The sequence below is a fragment of the Brassica oleracea genome, chromosome C3, assembly GCF_000695525.1.
Source record: "Brassica oleracea var. oleracea cultivar TO1000 chromosome C3, BOL, whole genome shotgun sequence".
Classification (NCBI taxonomy): Eukaryota; Viridiplantae; Streptophyta; class Magnoliopsida; order Brassicales; family Brassicaceae; genus Brassica; species Brassica oleracea.
This window is the reverse complement of record NC_027750.1, coordinates 28,766,323-28,774,226: the sequence shown is the minus strand read 5'-3', so window position 1 is coordinate 28,774,226 and position 7,904 is coordinate 28,766,323. Positions and strand designations below refer to the sequence as shown.

General features: G+C 40.9%; 1 protein-coding gene and 1 pseudogene across 1 annotated transcript in view; both read right to left on the bottom strand.

Annotated features, from left to right (window-relative positions):
- LOC106335670 overlaps positions 1 to 6,626 on the bottom strand; it is a 14,409-nt pseudogene extending 7,783 nt beyond the window's left edge.
- The window catches only part of LOC106335669 (probable inactive serine/threonine-protein kinase fnkC), a 72,210-nt gene that overhangs the window by 33,962 nt on the left and 30,344 nt on the right, over positions 1 to 7,904 (bottom strand). The gene's annotated exons all lie outside the window — the stretch shown is intronic.

Below are 7,904 nucleotides of genomic sequence, written 5' to 3'. Positions count from 1 at the left end.
AATTTGATATTTATTTTTATTTATGTCTATTTTATTTGCAGTTAAACATAATTTTTTACAAGTTAAAACATGAAAATTGAATTTTAGATATAGTTTTATACATGTTTAGACCAAAAGAGAAGACAAGGAGCTTTTGGTCATTTGACACAAAACTCATCCAGATACAAAATACAGAAATGTAAAACGAACATAACTACAGCCAGATACAATTTCCAGATGCATGATCCAAAATTTCCAGAATCGCGAACGAACAACATCTGATTGCTGCATCCAATTACTGCGCGCGGATGCCGCGTCTGGAATTCTCATCCAGTTTACGAAACTAACATGGCCTATATATATTATCTGCTTACTTTGCTTTTCGATGGTTCCCCAAAAAACTGAAAAGATTAGTTGGTTAACAACTCTAAGCTTGGCTCGAACATAAATCTTCTCGTAGGGCCTTACTTTCTCGTTTGCATTAAGGAGAAGATACATCGACAAGGTTCTTCCCTCTCCTGTTGCACGGCCATTTGGATTTACTTGTATATTCATGATCATCATATGGAATATTTGTTACGTTACCACCACTATATTCTAACTAAAGCAAAAGAGCTTTAGTCTTGAACTAATGTTGGACTCACCAATTCCTTCCTCCCACGGAGAATGTATCAGAGAAGTACATATCTCCGAGCAGCGTGGAGAAACTCCGAATGGTCCAGTTGAACCGCGGTTTATCAAAGTTCCTAGCTACAGAGAAAAGTTCTGAACTTTGAAAAGGAGAATGAATAGTCACATCAACACCAAACTCGCACTGATCTCCATCGTAAAGGTATCCGTTGCTCGGGTCTCTGAAGGTAGCAAGAGGGAGGACCTGAGAGAATCCCCACATCGTTTTGAAAATATTGTATCGCCATGCTATTGAATCAAACTCTTATCTCAAACTCAAACTCTTATTGATAATCACACAATGCTTTAGAAAATATCTCAAAACTAAAGCCTCACACACTCTTAGGTTATGCTACATATTAGCACCCTATATATATATCTCTCAGTTTCCTAAACTCATTAGGAAAATATATATTTAATGGAAAACTCCCAAATAAACTAACTTCCTTTTCCTAAGCTCATTAGGAAAGGATTGCTTGACTCTCAAGCTAATTCAAGTTTGAATCAACATTCTCCCCCTCAAACTTAAAAACCTCTTTTGACACATCTTGAATTCCAATCAACTCTCTCATCTCTTTAAACTTTATTCTTCCCAGTGCTTTAGTAAGTATATCCGCCTTTTGCTTAACTCCAGCAACATGTTCCACGCTTACAAAACCCTTTTCGACACATTCACGTATAAAGTGAAACCGTGTGTGAATGTGTTTACTACGATCATGAAACACTGGATTCTTGGGCAACGCTATTGCTGATTTGTTATCGATGCGCAGCACCACCTTATCACTCGACTGTCCATACACTTCACCGAGCAAATCCTTCAACCATATCGCCTGCTTGGAGGCTTCCGTTGCAGCCATAAACTCGGCTTCACTCGAGGATAAGGCAACGATTTCTTGCTTTTGAGAGCACCATGTGATAGGATTCCCGCCAAGGTAGAATATATGTCCCGTGGTGCTCTTGTAGTCATCCGGATCAACGTTGTAACTGCTATCACTATATCCGATCAAACCTTCTCGCCCTTCAGCTATGAACTTGAGACCGTATGATAAAGTTCCTTTTAGATAACGTAGCACTTGTTTTAACGCCACTTTATGAGATTCCTTTGGGTTGTGCATGTACCTACTTAGTATGCCAACACTACATGCAAGATCAGGCCTTGTGTGAATCAGATAACGTAAGCAGCCAATGTTTCTCCGATAATCTACCTCATCAACGCTAACTTCTTCTTCTGCCTTGCATAGCTTTACACCAGTGTCCATAGGTATGTGTACCGCATTACAATCCTTAAGACCGGCTTCCTCAACGATCCTAGTGGCATACTTCTCTTGACTTAGCACTATGCATCCTTCTCTTTGTGTGACTTTTATCCCAAGGTAATAACTTAGCTTTCCAAGATCGGACATATCAAACCTTGCCGCCATATCTTGTTTAAAACTCACTATCATCTCCACATTCGAACCGGTCACGAGTAAGTCATCCACGTAAACAGCCACGATCAAGAGGCATCCTTGTTCTTCCTTTCGATACAACGATGGTTCTTTAAGGCATCGTTTGAATCTTAACTCGTGAAGTATGGCGTTGAGCTTCTCGTTCCATGCCCTTGGGGCTTGTCGTAGGCCGTAGAGCGCCTTGTGTAGCTTGTAGACTTTGGTTTCTCTTCATTTCATCACAAATCCCTCAGGCTGTGATACGTAGACTTCTTCTTTAAGATCGCCATGCAAGAAAGCTGTTTTTACGTCTAGATGATGCAACTCCCATCCTCGAGAAGCCGCTATCCCAATGATCAGACGCACGGTCTCTATCCGAGCAACTGGAGCGAAAACTTCATCAAAATCAATCCCATGCCTCTGTATGTAACCTTTGGCAACAAGTCTTGCTTTGTACTTGTTAATACTTCCATCGGAGTTTCGCTTCACTTTGAAGATCCACTTCAATCCAATCGCTTTGCAGTTGTGTGGAAGATCAACTAAGGTCCACGTCTCGTTCTTTACTATGGATCTTATCTCGTCTTTGCAAGCATCTCTCCATACCTTAAGCTCTTTTGCCTCCTCGTAGTTCCAAGGTTCTTCATTCACCAACATCAGAAGGTGCTCATACTCAAGTTCACACAACGTCTCGTACATCTCATCTTCTTCTACTAATAGCTCATAGTCTTCGAGGTAGCTTGGCATCTTGGTCACGCGTGAAGAACGTCTCAGTTCTATCACCTCTTCTTCGTGCTTCTCATGATCGAGAGTCGTATCACTTTCTTCAATCTTGACATCAATTCCCATCTTGTCTCCCGAGGTCCCTTGATCGCTCATACTTTTGAAACCAAAGTCTATCATGTCAGACTCATCTTTGCCATTCTCAGACGTTTCTAGCCACCTTCCTTTTTGTGTCTCATCGAACACTACGTCTCTACTAACCACAATACTTTTAGTCATCGGATTAACCAAACGATAAGCCTTTGTTCCGGGCTCAGTTCCAAGGTGGACCAGAGCTCTAGATCGATCATCTAGCTTCCTCAAGTGTGCCGAGTCAATCTTTACATAGCCAACACATCCGAACACCCTTATGTGTTCAACGTTTGGTTTCTTTCCCTTGAAGCTCTCGTATGGTGTTTGCAGTAGCAGGGTCCTTGTTGCTAACCTGTTGATGAGATAGGTTGCATGTCTCACTGCTTCTCCCCACATGAAGTTCGGAACATCCATATGTTTTAGAATACTCCGTGTCATCTTCATCAACGTTCTGTTTCTTCTTTCCACAACACCGTTTTGTTGTGGTGAATATGGTGCCGTTAAGTGTCGTTTTATTCCTGAGGTCTCGCAATAGAGGTTGAATTCTGTCGAGGTGAACTCTCCCTCCTCTATCTGTACGCAGTGTTTTGATCTTTGTTCCCTTCTCTTGCTCAACCAGAGCTTTAAACCTTTTAAATTTTTCAAAAGCTTCACTCTTTTGTTTCATTAGAATAGTCCACATATATCTTGAATAATCGTCGATCAAGACAAACACGTATCTGTTACCACCTGCTGTAGGTGGTGATATAGGACCACATAAGTCGCCATGTACTAGCTCCAAGACCTCAGTTGCACGGTATAAACTCTCCTTTGGAAAAGATTTTCGTATTTGCTTCCCACGCAAGCAAGCTTCACATGTCTCCTTCTCGATACCGAAACGCGGTATTCCTATCACTAAGCGCTTATCAACCATGAGTTTCAAGTTGCTTAGACCTACATGTCCTAAGCGAGAGTGCCACTTCGATGATACTCGGTGTAGTATTTGAAGACACTTAGTGCTTTCTACCTCCATGACCACTTTGTATAGACAGTTTGGTGATCGTTTTGCTTTCACCAGAAAATTCTTATCATGATCATAAAGGTAAAGATGATCTCCTTTCATATTTATCTCACACCCCGACTCAGTAGCCTGTCCAAGACTTAAGATGTTGCTTCGGAGGTCAGGAATATAGTAGACATCAGAAAGTAGTTTCTTCTCACCGCTTGATGTCAGAAAGAGGATTGATCCTTTTCCTTTTATATCTATTCGAGAATCGTCTCCAAATCTCACCTTTCCGGTTATGCTATCATCAATCTTAGAGAAATGTTCGAGGTTCCCGGTCATGTGGTTGCTAGCTCCATTGTCTAAGTACCACAGGTTGTCTCCGACTGTAGTAAAGAGTTGCTTTGGCAGAACATTCTTCTCATTGAGGTACACGACCTCATTAACCATCAACTCATCCGCTTCATGTGTGGTTTCTCCTTCACTTTCTTGTACTTCTTGGAGCTTAAGTAACCGATCAGGACAATTCTGCGCAAAGTGTCCCATCTTGTCACACCTGAAACATACTACCCTCGATGCATCTCTTTCTTGTGGTAGTTGATAGCCTCCACTCTGTTGATATCCATATCTCCCGCGGCCTCTACTTCGGTATCCAAAACGACCTCCTCTGCCTCTTCCTCTTGTTGGATCATACATCTCTTGTGTATGCGAGTCTGCGTTAGCATACATAAGTTTACTTTGACCTTGATCCTCTTGTTTCTCATCTTCTTCATCAGTAATCCTCTCTTCATACGCTTTTAATCTTCTCACGATATCCTCAAACCCTGTTTTGTTAAGATCAAGGACCTGCTCCAACGCGGCGATAATATGTATATATTTCTTTCTTGGTAGACTATGAAGGAATTTCTTTACTATCTTCGGCTCATCGATGATTTCTCCTAAAGCTGCTGACTTTGATGATAGTTCAGAGATTCTTCCAACAAAGCTATCAATTGTCTCGCTTTCCTTCATCTTCAATCGATTGAAATCTGCTGTTAAAGTTTGTAGACGTGCTTCTCTCACACGATCAGCTCCCATATGTCTCATCTTTATAGCCTCCCATATTGCCTTTGCGGTATCAAGGTTTCCTACTTGCAGTATTAGTGTTTCTGGTATAGATTGAAACAGCAACGCTTTTGCTAAATCATTCTTCTCACCATCCTCTTCTTCCGGATCAATGGCCTCCCAGGCTTTATGAACCTTCAATGCTGCCTTCATGCGCATTGTCCACACTGTGTAGTTGATGTAGTTAAGTAACGGACACTGTATGGACGTAGAGCCCCCGCTCTTGTGGTTCGTGTTGATCGTTGATGTAACAATATCTCCCATGGCTTAAGTAAGATTCAATAGAAGCTCTGATACCAATTATTGAATCAAACTCTTATCTCAAACTCAAACTCTTATTGATAATCACACAATGCTTTAGAAAATATCTCAAAACTAAAGCCTCACACACTCTTAGGTTGTAATACATATTAGCTCCCTTTATATATATATCTCTCAGTTTCCTAAACTCATTAGGAAAATATATATTTAATGGAAAACTCCCAAATAAACTAACTTCCTTTTCCTAAGCTCATTAGGAAAGGGTTGCTTGACTCTCAAGTTAATTCAAGTTTGAATCAACACATGCAAGTGCATCTGAGGATTATAACATGGATAGATAGATAGATAGATAGATAGATGTCACTTATATATACACATTGCATGTTTTTCGCTCTAGGGAGATGTACAGCCCAAAACTTCCTAGTCATAAAAAACAAAAGATAGAATGAAACTTAGTAAGAACCTTGGATGGTGAACTACTTCCTCTCGTTCTTTTTGAATACGTAAAATCTGAGATCCGCGAAAACCTGTTGTTGTGCTTCAACGAGAGTTGAGTTGTCTATGGCTACGTAAAGCGAAATGAACCCTGAACCACTATATTGCCTGTTCCCGTTGGGGTACACAATAAGTGACCTGTATAACAAGATCGATCCAAAAGAAAAAAAAAAATTGAATATGTAACATTCGATTTAGGAGAGTAGATCCCTTCCAAAAAAGAATTGAGCATGTAACCCTTTAGATCTTTTACTAAGTGATTAAAAGTTTTAGCTACTAGGCCAATTTCTAGTTGGTTCTTAAAATTTTAGAAACTTACCCATGTCCATAGCGAATTTTGGATCTGGAAGAAATAATATCAAAATATCAACATACCAGTTCTATCTAACCAACTGGAAAAGGACGAGATTCGTATCTCTCTGTTTCATTTGACTGAAGGAGCGTGTTGAAAGACTCCATTTTGAGAGAGTAAGACATTGGAGGACGATCTCTCATACCCGTCACTAAGTTTGAAGGTGAGACTTTATAATCACGTGAGGAGATCTCTAAATCATGTTGATCTAACTTCTCCCAGGATTGGGTCTGCTTTTTCTCCGTTCTCTTCTGTTTCGAGACAAAAACAGAGCATTTGAGTAAAACAGAGGATGTCTCTGTGTCACGATGTTTGAAAATACATAAATGGATTTCTTGAATATGGGTTCGAATCTAAGAGCGGAAGATATTTCATGCATACGCTGTGAAGTTGTCTTTAGGTCATCAGTGGATTGTCGTATGAGGGATTGTGCAGAGGAAGATGTGATCAAGAGACAAAATAAGAGATAAACAACATAAATGGTGTTAGTGTAGTGACTCTTCATCTTTTGAGATTGTATATATCAATATATATATATGAATGGAAGTGTAGAGTACAAAGACTGGTGTATGACTTGTATAGTAGGAGGCATAGGTGCCTCTTTCACTGCTCATCCTATTGTTTGATGATGATGATGCGCACACAATACGAGAGTACCGTATGTCTCTTATTGGAAAGGTTCTAAACCCTAAAAAGCAAAATGTGGAGAAGCTTATCCAGTATATGCCTACTCAATGGAAGATGCAATATCGAATTACGGCAAATGATCTTGGTAATGGGAAATTTCTTTTCAACTTTGCATCTGAGGAGGATCTTCAAGCTGTTCTTAAGCAGGGGCCCTTCCATTATAATTTCTGTATGTTTGTGTTGGTGCGGTGGGAACCGATAGTTCATGATGACTATCCATGGATCATACCTTTTTGGGTTGAGATATCTGGAATTCCATTGCATCTTTGGACAGTGAAAAATTTAAAAAACATTGGCAGAAAGCTCGGCCATGTTGATACCATTGAGCTTGAGGCTGGCCGGCTTCTGATTGATGTTGACACAAGGAAGCCTCTTGTGTTTAAGAAGAAAGTGCAATCCCCAGTTGGAGAGGAAGTCACCATCACGATCAAGTATGACTTATTGTTTAAACACTGTACTGTATGTGGCCTGCTTACCCATGAAGAGTCTTATTGCTCGAAGAAGGTGGAGATGATGAAGGCGCAAACAGTTAAGGTTGGAGTCTTTGATCGTGTTCAGTTACCAGAAAACAACACAGTACGACAGCCAATAATGGATGGGTCTAAGGACCGTATGTTATCTAGGCCATACCATTATGGGGCTGCCTCTACAGCACATAGGTCTGACGATTACTATTCACATCGCATTGACAGAGAGCTCAAATATAAGAGTTCTTTTGCTCATGAAGGCTATAATCGAGACAGACGTTATGATAACCGCGAGAGAAATGGACGTCGGTCAGATGATAGTCATGTGATGGGCAAGACTAATGCAGCTAGATATGGTCGCCGGTTTGCTCCCTATGAGCATAGTGCGACGTCTCAGTGGAGGGAGAAGCAATCCAGGTCTGGTGGCCTTCACACGTCTGATAGGTCGTTAGAAATTAATGGCGGAGCATCGAAATCCTCTGCTGCACAGGAACATGTTCGTGATCAAGACGTGGTGGTGGCCTCAAGATCTGAAAACGTGAGACACAGTAGTGGGAAGAAACTGGCTAGTGCTATTGTCACCCCGTCACGTATCGCTCTTGATGATACGGACGTTACGGTTCGGGGAC